This window comes from Euleptes europaea, chromosome 2 (genome assembly GCF_029931775.1).
Source record: "Euleptes europaea isolate rEulEur1 chromosome 2, rEulEur1.hap1, whole genome shotgun sequence".
Classification (NCBI taxonomy): Eukaryota; Metazoa; Chordata; class Lepidosauria; order Squamata; family Sphaerodactylidae; genus Euleptes; species Euleptes europaea.
Genome location: NC_079313.1, coordinates 64,840,196 through 64,852,549, shown reverse-complemented (window position 1 = coordinate 64,852,549; position 12,354 = coordinate 64,840,196).

The window sequence follows — 12,354 nt, the reverse complement described above, 5'->3', positions numbered from 1 at the left end:
CAGTCAACCTTCTTGAGGGCAGCCATGTACCCGAGGGCCCCCTTGAAGTGACCCAGTGTAACTGGTTTGGCACTTCTGCCATATACAACCAATTTCTGTTGAGAAGCAAGTGCAGAGGATGGCTTCTTGTTTGTAACTTCAGTTTAACTTGAATCAAGAGCCAGTGAATGAAAAAAATTACTGTTTGGTCCATTTTTCTGCCTGAGCCGTGATATTGTTTAATAATATAATCATGAAATGCCAAGCTCGCAATGCATTTTGCTCAGGGATGCATCTCTATCAATAGTATTTTTAATGGTAATACTGATGCAATTAGGTAAGCGGAGTAGCGAGTTAAGGTGCTGCTTAGCAATATGATCTTATAATGACTACTCATTAAGCTTGTAGTTGAACCTTAATAGGAGGAAGTAATAATGTATTGGCTTCCCCCCACAGTTTTAAAAGGTATGTTACTAATATTAAACTGCAACCAATCATAATAGACAAAAACAATTATTAGATGTGAGCTGAGTTTTGTTTCCTGTCTCCAAATATAATTTGGACGCCTGTATTATTAACAGCATTGCTTTTAAATCAACGTATATCACTGCAGAGTTGGGAATCCATAGCAAATTGGCTTGGAGGTGATATTCTGCTTTGTGATATTTTTTGTTACTTTTCATTTAGAAGAACCAATCATCAAATTTTCATTACAGACCTAATATATAAATTTTAGCAGCAGAAACAGCAAGCAGCACATGAACAATTTGGAGAAGATAACTATTGCTTTAATAAAAAGGTGAAAAATTGAATGTACATGTCTTCCTTATAAAGATGTATTTTTCCTGTTGGGATGACTTTATTCTACCCCCTAAAGTAGCAAGCTGTGTTAAAGTGAACTGGTTATTTGTTCTGTTTGTTGTGAATCAATATGAACTTACTCAACTACTGCTGTCTAACTGAATAATAAACATTCCTTATATCTACTTCTCATGAGAACCATGAAGATGGCAAAAGGGCAGCTTATGGACACAGCAAAGGAACCCACCAGAAAATTGTGCCTGAGGGCTCATTAAGTGGGAAGTGGGATTTATTAAGAAATTTTAAAATATTTATTCAGTGGGTTGGATCCAGCAATATTTAAATGGAATAAGTAATCTAGTTAGCGTAGTTCTGCTTGCGGAAGGGATTGCACAATATATTGTGCAGCAGCTCCTGCTCCCTTACACACAGACACACTCACTCACATGCAACAAACTTTGTTCTTCCTGAAGTTGCTAGGTTCCCTTCCTGCTAAAACCCTGGCATTGCTTGCACAATATCTTGCACAAGCAGAAAAAGCAAGTGGGAATACAAACGGTTTGACTTGGCACAAGCCACTACCATTATCTTTTTCTTTAGTTTCTCCTTCTACAAGAGCTCTTGTGCAAGTGGAAATTTTGTGCTGGATTTGTCTAATTTTTCAATTACTTTGACATTTTAAAACAAATGGGCTAAGACACTTTATTTTATTTTGTGTACCGTATATACCCGTGTATAAGCCGACCCGCGTATAAGCCAAGGTGCCTAATTTCTCCCCAAAAATGGGGAAAAATTAGGCACCCGCGTATAAGCCGAGGGTCGGCTTTTAACCGCTCTCCCCCCCACACCCGCAGGCTTATCTGACCGGGCTCCTGGCGGCAGGAAGCGGCGTGGGCCCGGCGGTGTGGCCTCCCTGCGGCCGCAGGAGGCTCCTGCAGGCCGCTCCCGGCCGGGGGAAAGCGCCGGCGGTGCGGCCTCCCTGCGGCCACAGGAGGCTCCTGGAGGCCGCTCCCGGCTGGGGAAAGGCGGTGGGGGCGGCATTGTGGCCTCCATGCGGCCGCAGGAGGCTCCTGCAGGCCGCTCCCGGCGGGGGAAAGTAGCGGCGGTGCGGCCTCCCTGCGGCCGCAGGAGGCTCCTGCGCTCCCGGCCGGGGGAAAGCGGCGGAGGCGGTAAGTTCCCCCCTCCCCCTCCCTCCCTCCTCCCTCCCTCCTCCCCCCTCTGCCGTATTGACCCGCGTATAAGCCGAGTTCTGCTTTTCAGCCCTTTTTTTGGGCTGAAAAACTCGGCTTATACGCGAGTATATATGGTATATGAAAAAATATAATAGAGCATATTTTCATGCGTCACCAGCATGCCTCTAGTATGACTATGTAAGACGTGTTAAAAGTACCTGAAAAAGATACTGTAGAACTTGAAAAGAGCAACTAAAATAATGAGGGGGCTAGAGCAGCAGTCCTATGAGGATTGATCAACACACTTAAGGCTGTTTAGCAAAAAGGCAAGTAAGGGGAGACATGACAGAGGTCTATAAAATCATGCATGATGGGGAGAGAGTGAACAGTTCTCCCTCCCAGAATACCAGAACCTGAGGTCATCCGCTGAAGGGTGGGAAATTGAGGACAGATAAAAGGAAGTACTTCTTCACACAGTGGATAGTTAACTTGTGGAACTTGCTGCCATAGGATATGGTCATGGCTGCCAACTTAGAAGGCTTTAAAAAGAGTGGATAAACTCATGGAGGATGGGGGCTATCAGTGACTGCTAATCATGACAGTTATCTACTCATTCCAGTACCAGAAGCAGCATGCCTCTTTGTATCAGTTGCTGGGGAACACAGACAAGATAATGCTATTGCAGTCATCCTCTTTGTAGGCTTCCTAGAGGAACAGAATGCTGGACTAGGTGGGTCTTTGGTCTGATCCAGTATGGCTCTTATGTTTATTATCTTTTATGAAACAAGTGGCAGAAATGTTTGCCGTTTACAGGTCCTGGTAAATAATGTGGAGTGACATTTGTCTAAACATTCAGGATGCAGTAATTGATTGGATCTATTATAGGATGTATCCATCATATGGTCACAAACTTGCATATCCTCTTCCCACTTTAGTGCTCACTGTGGAACAGACTGGTATACATGTGGCAAGCACATAAAATTTGAATCGGGATTCTGAAGTTGTTGATTCTGCTGTATCCATGATCCAGTGGTAGATATTAAGCTTCCGTTTGGGGATAATTGCCCTAACAACACACACTTGGCCCAGTTTTGTGTGGACATTGTTTTCTGTTTTAATCTGGTCTTTCTTTTTGCATGATGACCCGTGGATGCTTAGGGTCTCAGTTTCACTAGCAAAAAATGGTCTGTTAAGGGTAAGATTCAGTCGGTCTTCTAGCCTGTTCTGGTACATTCAGAGGTTGTCCTTATCCCTAAAGGTCTGTGTTACAGTGGTGACAAGTTAAATTACTAAGTTACTATAAATTAATGTTTTTCAGTAACTACAGGGGACTTTAATTTGAAACAACGTTAATTACATGGTGATTCTCGTTACCTGTGCTGCATTATCTCCCTGAAACCTGTGCAATTAATTTGTGTCATTACTGTTGTTGCTGCTGCTGCTTTCAAACACAAACCATCCTCTCATTAGTTATCACACACCCAGCAGTCGCCTATTTTCTTAAAGGCGTCTCACAAACGAACACCCAGCTTTCATTACTTGCCATGGTATGTAGAACCAGATGAGAATAAAATGGCCAGGTCTTTTGGGGTGGGGGTGATAATGTAGCTAAACTACAGAAGCCTAAATGGCAGAGGAGATCTCTCAATTATCCCCCTAGTGGGCCTGCCTGCACTGGGTTGAAGGACTACAGCCAAAGCCCCACTCTTACATTCTATGTAGTCTTTCCCCATAGAAGCCTCAGAGGGAGAAAAAAGTATGAGACAGTATCTGTCTTTGTTTAAGCAGCAAGGAAAATGTAGTTACCATCTGTATATCCCCAAGACCACAGTTATGGTCATGAACAGTCCAAATAGTGTGGTCCTAAGTGGAGTTATATCTTTCTAAGCCTATTTACTTCCAAGCTGCATAACTTGTCTGCCATGTCCCATCTCATTTGCGTTTAAAGAGGATAAGGGGTCTGATGTTCTAGATACATGTATATGATATATGGATCGCAGGTATTCATCCAATGGGACCTTTATGCATGACGGCGATCAACCAACTCTTTAATGGCATGGTTGCCAATTTTTGGAAAGTCACAAAAATGGGAATTGGTTGACTTGGTTCCTGTTTGCTGTGAGCCTGGGGGAAGAAATCTAAGATCTTGGGGCAGGTTGAGAAGTATAAAACAGCTCTCCTTCACTGACAGTTACAAGCCATTGCTAATGGGAAGAAGGGGCTGCTAAAATCCTGAATGTCCCTTGTTTGCCCACAGAAGTTCTGAAGGCCATGCAAGATTTATAGAGGAACCCCCTGGGGGGCTGTATTGCCTGTGTAACGGATCACTCAACGGTTAATCCTGAATTTCACAAAATTTAATAATGGAGTTGAAGAAAGATTCTGCCAACATCACTATTTCTGTCTACCAATCCCAGCTGAGCTGCAAAATGTGCCAAAGCCTGTACACAAGCATCATCTTAATTTATGCTTTTAAAATCCTTGCTATATCTAATTCTAACCTTTTCTAACCCTATACTCTGGTCTAAATGAGGTTCTCTATGGTCATATAAGTACATTCTTTGCTTCATGTGCTGAAGAAGCAAAGCAACAGCATGCTTTGAATGCCAAACCAATGTATCAGTGCCCAATAACTCAAGCCTGACTGTGGTCCTAGTTTATTTTGTGTCCCAAATACTGGTTTATACATACATTTTTGGGATATATAGTGGGAGTTGTAGAACAAGCAGAGGTGGAACAGAAAATTGTAACTTGCCAGTATGTCTATGAATGTGCCTTAACCACACATACCACCTGTAGCTCCTTATTGTTATGGCTGTTGAAGTGTCACATACAAAAGAATCCTCTGAAACGTTCACAGAACAGCATGCTTGCCTACATAGGCCCTTCCAAAGATGCTGGTCAACTGAAAGTGGGGGGGTAACTAAGGGGGCTGGGACCTGGCCAGACACCTTGTAAAAAAGCAGAAAATTCTGCCTCTATGGGTGTGACCTGTATCCTAAATTTTTTTAAAATGAATTGGAATGTTCCAAAGACCAGGAGTATTTCACTGTCAGTGGTGAATTCAGCCCATTTCCCCTTAAAACACAAATGAACAACCAAAAAAGATGATCAAAACAAAGCCACAGGTACTCTAGAGCAAGTGTGTTGAAACACACTTTGAGTGCAGTTCTTAATCAGTGGTTAATCAATATAATCTTTCTATTTTTGAACATGAAAGTGTCACGTTTTTAATTTTTAACAGTTTGATTGTTTATTTAATGTTTGCATGTTTGTGTATTGAAAGTGTCGCCTTTGATTCCGAGTCCTTAACCTATAGTCTTCTGTGATAAGGAGAAGATCCCAGATTTCCAAACCTGGGAAATTTTAGCAAATCCAAATGCTAAACTGGTGATGTCCAAACTGTTGCCATCAGGCTGGATTTGTTGTCCCACATGAAAAGTGTTCCAGTAAGGACCGTCAATGCCAGGTGGGGAAATTCCTGGAGATTTGGGGACAGAGTATGGGGATGGTGCTTGGCAGGAATGTGATGCCATAAAGTCCACCCTTTGAAGCAGCTGTTTTCTCCAGGGGAACTGATCATTGTTGCCTGGAGATCAGTTTTAATTCTGGGAACTCTCCAAGTCCCAACCAGAGGTTGGCAACCCTAGTTCCAGTTAATTCCACACCCAACGTGGTAGAAAAACCTTGACTGGTTTAATGTTAGATGGAGAACTAAGGTGGAGGATTTGCAGGAAGTAACTAAGCATATTCCTTTTCACTTTTGCAAAGTTGTCAGGACTCCATTGCTTAAACAGAAAAAAATGTTGTTTTTCATGGTAATACAAATTCTTGTACTAATAGGAGCATGGCCTTGATTTCTCCATCCATTTGGGAAAAAGTTACTCGTCTGATTCTAAACAAAGAACAGAAGAACTGATTCACTACCCCCCAGTTCTAAGAGGAAAGATGTATGAAGCAATACCAGAGTAATGTTAATTGTTGTAACTCTGTAGCACTCACCATCAGTAAGATCTCTTGTGCTCTGTTTTTAGGAATCAGGGTACATGGGGCATTTGAAATGCACAACATGACCTCTTGTTCTCTGGATTTTTGTCAGCGCTACATGAAAGAGTGCTTGTGTTGGGATGCTCGGCTCTTCGACTACTCTCTATTTAGCATGTATTTACAGAGATGTATGAATATTTGATTAATGAGTCATGGTCTCTGGAGAAATTTAATAACTACACAGCAATACAAAGCCAGCTCCTTTACTGTTAACACAGCTGCCAAGGGAGTCTCTGACACTAAAGCCCTTCCTGGATCTAATGAATGCTGGGAAGTGAATTCCTTCATTACAAGGGAAGACATTATTCACTCCCCAGTTTTGAACTTTTGCAAGCTCACTTTACCCTCCCTGATTTGTAAAGATTTTTCCTGTGGAAACAAGTTGTGACATGGGAGTTGTAGAAGGCAACAGTTCATGTGGCTGTGTTTTGATAAAAGCTGATTGGAAGGCCAGGTTACAAATATATATGTCTCACCTCACAATTGATAATAGAGTCACCTTTGTGTTTTTGTGAGACCTCTGTGCTCACCGCAAAGCCTGAGCTTGTTTGTTCTTTTTAAAAATGTGCTATGAAAAAACAGATGTCCTATGAATCCAAAAGCAGCCTGTATAGCCTAGACTAGCCCGAGCTTGTTAGCTAAGCAGAGCCAGCCATGGTTAGTACTTGGATGGGAGTCCACCAAGCAAGACTGCAGTTGCTATGCAGAGGAAGGCAATGCCAAACCACCTCTTCTCGCTCTGAGAGACAAAGGCCATCTTCAGCTCGGGTTCTTGTGCTTGCTTATCTGGGAGGCAGGAAACAAAAACTGCGGCTCTTCCTGTAACCGGGAGGAAGTAGCCCCTCCCCTCTCCTATTAGTCCAGTTTTGTTTCCTGCCTTTGACTGGAGAGCAGCGTTCCTTAGTCGCTCTATCGAAAGATAAGAATTAGATCCAAAAAATCAGTGTTACTTGTTTAGTCCTTGTTTTGTTGGTGTCCCTTGTTTCCCCCAATTTGTCTCTGTTTTTTCTGCCTTGTGCAGAATCCCTTTGGCTGCAAGCTTCGGCTAGGCCTTGAGGTTTCCCGCCAAAACAAAGTGGCGGAGGCGTGTGGAGACGACTACATCTCGTCCCAAGATCTAGTGCAGGGCTTACTTACAGTGGCTCATGATGATCTGGCCGAGCCATCCTGCAGTTACGTTTCAGATTCCTCCTCAGGAAAGAAGCGTAAGCCCTTAAATAATTCAAATAAGGGCTCTAAAAAGCATAAGGGCACCACAAGCGCAGGTTCTACCTCAGCGCTGAGGAAGAAGATGAAGAATCCGAACGAGGCTGCTAGCCTGACGCACGGGAAGGGAAAAGGCGCGGCTCCTAGCCTATCTGTCACAGTGCCCTGGGCTACTACATCGGCTTTGGCCGATATGCCCCCCCACTCCGCCCAGAAGCTTCCCAGGACACCTCGCTTTCGGCGGCAGCATCAGATTCGCTCCAGGGCGCGTCTGCTGGGCGCAGAGTACCTCCGACACCCGCAACAGCTCACGGGGGTGAACTAGTGGCGGCCCCTCTCCCAGCGCAACAAGCACCAACCCGGGCTTCAGCAGCTGGCGTGGGAGAAACCTCAAAGGCCGGAGAGGCGGAGACGGCGCTCGGTAATGTTCAGAACTGCGCGACAGGTGGGGGAGAAGGGATTGTTAGCTCTTAAGGCAGAGCTCGTTCAGTTAGTGCGCAGCATTTTTGTAGAAGGGCTGCAGGCTCTGCAGGTCTCCCTGGCCCCTTCCCTGCAAGGGGATGGGCCTACTCGAGAGGAAGGTGCTCCTTCCGATCTCCAGTGCGACATTGCAAAGGGGGGGGAGGGAACTCCTTGGCCAACTAAAGCGGCCAGAAAAGCTCCTCCACCTTCCAAAACTAATGTATCCATGTCTCCAGATTCTTCTGATGAAGAACTAGAGGAGGCGAGTTCTCTTCAGAGGAAGAGACTCCCCCAGTAGAGGAGAAACAACTTAGACTTTTTCCCCAAGACGAATTTCCTTCTTTCTAAAACACTAGCAGCCCTTGATCTGGCTGAGGTTTCTGAGACCCAAGATCCAGACAAACTTAGAGGGGCGAGGGAGTTTTTTCACAGACACAATGTTCCTTTAAGACCATACCAGTCCCAGATTACTTCTCTATGCTTATCAAGGCTGAATGGGATAAGCCTCTGGCCTCAAAACAGGTGGCTGCGGTTTCAAAAAAGTTTTACTCCCTATCAAAACCTTCTGCGCAAATGCTTCAGATTCCACTAGTGGAGGCCCCTGTCGTGGCACTTCACTCAAATGACATGGTGGCCAGAGACAGTATGGGGCCTATTAAAGATCCCCTGGACAGAAAACTGAACTGGCGATTAAAAGAGCCCATGAGGCCTCTACACCGGCAGTTAGTGCATCTATTACCTCTGCCCTTGTTTCAAGAGCTGCCATAGTCTGGACACGAAAACTTAACCAGCTGATTCCTGAAGACAACAGGAAGGTGCTGGAAGGTGTGTCCCGTGTCCTCAAGGCAGTCACTTTCCTGGCTGACTCTACCTTGGACACCCTGTCTTTTTCGGCTAGGGCTATTGCCACGCAGGCAGCTGCTAGGAGGGCTCTTTGGCTCTGTCCTTGGCAGGCGGACACCCATTCTAAAGCAGAACTAATGGGTTTTCCCTACCAGGGAGAAAAACTATTCGGAGACCAGCTTGATTTCATCCTCGTAGAGACGAGGGATAAAAAGAAGGCCCTGCCCAAGACCTTCCGCAGGGATAACAGGGGTTTCTCTGGGTCATTTAGATCATCTCATACACTCCAGCGTTTTCGCAATGACCAAAGTGGTCGTAGCCCAGGGGCTCCTTTCGGAAGGGGTGCCATTTCTCATGGCCCAGATTTTCGCAGCCCAGCTCTGACAGACAAAATTTCAACTCCAGCCAGGGAGCCAAGCAGTGATGCCAACTCTCTTCCAGTGGGAGGGCGCCTCACCCACTTTGTTACTCCTTGGTCAGACGTCCAGTCGGACGCTTGGGTGACACAAGTCATATCCCAGGGGTATCAAATAGAGTTTGCACGTCATCCCCCAAACCGCACGGTATCCTTCCGTCGTCCTCTGTCCAAAACAAAGCGCCTACGCACTGTGGAGGCGGTAAACCACCTCTTAAACATTCGGGCCATCAAAACCGTAGAGCCGTTAGAACGCTCTTGCGGAATTTACTCCTTCTTCATAGTCCCCAAGAGGAATGGGGACTGGAGGGCCATCCTGGACCTCAAGTTCCTCAACAGGTATGTCATCAAGAGGAGGTTCAGGATGGAGACCCTGAAATCCATCAAAGAGGCCCTACGTCCCCTCGTTTACCTTACCTCGATAGGCCTCACCGAGGCCTATCTGTACATCCTAGTGCATCCCACGCATCGCAAGTTCTTGAGGTTCTCCTTCCAGGACCGCCATTACCAATTTCGGGCCATTCCCTTCGGGCTTTCCTCAGCCCCGAGGGTCTTCACCAAGGTCCTGGTAGCCTTGATAGCATTAGTAAGAGCCCAGGGGTTCCAGGTACACCGGTACCTGGACGACATACTTATTTGTGCTCCATCAAAAGAACTGAGCATAGCACATACGACCTTGGTTCTCAAGCTTCTGACAAACCATGGCTTTCTGATCAATCAGAAAAAGAGTCACCTGGAGCCTACTCAGACTATTACACCTGGGGGTGTTGATAGACACAACTCAGAATGCTCTTTTTCTTCCCTTGGACAAGGTGCTCAAGATCGCAGCCTTGACCAGGAAGGCCATCAGGTCGCCCTCGTCCAAACTCATGTCTCTTGCAAAACTGCAGGGGCATATGATTTCCTGCATCCCTGCAGTGCCCTGGGCGCGCTTCCATGCCAGGCCGCTTCAGTGGTTCCTCTTGCAGTTCCAACAAGACATCATGTTGAAAAGGGACAGGAATATTATTCTTCCCAAGACAACACGCCTGTCTCTGTCATGGTGGACGATCACGGAAAACCTGTGCAAGGGTCTTCCATACATTCACGAACTTCCAGAACAACTTTTTACAGACGCCAGTCTGTCAGGGTGGGGGGCCACCTTCAGGGCCCAACCAGCTCAGGGGCTCTGGAATCAATCAGAAAGAGGTCAAAGTATCAATATTCTCGAAATGAAAGCAGTCTGGATGGCATTACAACATTTTGCCCCACAGATAGAGAACAAACACCTCCTAATAAGGACGGGCAATGTGACCACAAAAGCCCATCTAAACAAGCAGGGCGGGTCACGGTCGTCCATCCTGCACAAGCAAGTCTCGAGGATTCTCCATTGGGCGGAACATCATCTCCAATCCTTGACAGCCGAGCATATAAAGGGTGTTCTGAACGTGCAGGCCGACTGGCTCAGTCGCCAACAGTTGGACGTGGGGGAGCTCAATCCAGCGGTTTTCCATCAGGTGACCAAAAATTCGGGACCCCGGTACTGGATCTATTCGCATCCAATGTCAATCACCAGCTTCCACGTTTTTTCACCCGCTACAAGCATCCAGCCGCGGAAGTGACGGATGCCTTGATGTGCCCTTGGCCGGCGGGCCTCCTTTACTCCTTCCCACCCCTGCCCTTAATTCCAAGGGTCATTCGCCGTGTCCGGCTTCTAAAGGCCTCAGTTCTACTGGTAGCTCCGGATTGGCCAAGGCGCCCCTGGTATCCGGCCCTTCGTGGAATGTCCTTCAGGGAGCCTTGGCGTCTCCCCGTGAGTCACGACCTGCTTCTTCAGGGTCCAGTTTGCCACCCGGACCCTCAGTGGTTCAAGATGGCCGTTGAAAGGAAAAGGCTTCTGACCTTGGGCTACACGCCAGATATCATAAACACTATCTTAGCTTCACGTCGACCATCTACCATTCGCATTTATAATGCCACTTGGAAGGTCTTCAACTCCTGGTGTAGAAACAGATCCGTAGATCCCCCTAAGCCTAGGGTTTCAGATATCTTAACCTTTATCCAAGAAGGCCATAAACTAGGCCTTCGGTGCGCCACCATGCGGAGGCAACTAGCAGCTATTGCTACGCTGGTACCCCGGGTTTCCAGATACCTGATCTTAAACCATCCTCACGTTAAAGCATTCCTTCGAGGAGTCAAAACAACATCTCCTCCAGTGTCGCATCGATTCCCGACTTGGAAAATACACACAGTTCTTACTGCCCTTACTAAGCCTCCATTCGAGCCACTTAGAACAGTAGACTTGAAGTGGCTCAGATTAAAAGTCCTATTCTTAACAGCCATAACTTCGGCCAGACGGGTTTCTGAATTGGGGGCACTGTCGGTAGCTTCCCACCTCTGTATATTTCATAAAAATAGAGTAGTGCTGCAACCAGATCCGTCTTTCATACCGAAGGTAAACACGAGATTTCATAGGGAACAGGACATTGTCCTCCCAACCTTCCACCCAGCTCCTTCCTCTCCGAGAGAGAGGTCTTGTCATTCTCTAGATCTCAGAAGAGCATTAAAAATTTATATAAAAGCGTACTCAACACCTTAGACTTTCCGACTCGTTGTTTGTCACTTTGACAGCTCCGAACAAGGGTATGGCGATGTCCAGGGCGGCCATCAGCTACAACATCAAAAGCTGTATTGTTCAGGCATATAAAGCCTACCAGTGCCCGCTAATATCACGGCGCATTCTGTTAGAAGCGCAGCTACCTCGGCTGCCTTTGCCAGAAGGGGTTCGGTAGAGGAAATTTGCAGGGCAGCCACGTGGTCTTCCTCTACATTTATTCGGCATTATAAGCTAGACTTGCTGTCTTCTGCGGACACTACCTTTGGGAAAAAGGTGCTGCAGTGTGTTAAGGAGGTTTAATAGTACCCACCCAGATTCATAAGCTCTTGCATGTCCTGAGCTGAAGATGGCCTTTGTCTCTCAGAGTGAGAACGAGCCTTGGTTACTTACCAGTGAAGGTTCCTTCTGCTCTGGGAGACGAAGTCCATCTTCCCCTCCCAAACAGGATCCTTAATACCTCCTACACTTAGAATGGATACTACACGATTTTAGTGCCTTCCTCAGCAAATACACACAACACAGAAATCATAGCCCTGGATTTTTTATTGTGTTGTTAAATGGGCATCTTGCCATTGTTTGTTTTGTGTTCCGTTATCCGTTATCCAATGTTGTTGTTTACAGTACGGTCTTCCTGTTAAAAACACACACATTAATATAGGATTATCAAAGTCAAAGTTCTAGAAATACTGGACTAATAGGAGAGGGGAGGGGCTACTTCCTCCCGGTTACAGGAAGGGCCACAGTTTTTGTTTCCTGCCTCCCAGATAAGCAAGCACAAGAACCCGAGCTGAAGATGGCCTTCATCTCCCAGAGCAGAAGGAGCCTTCACTGGT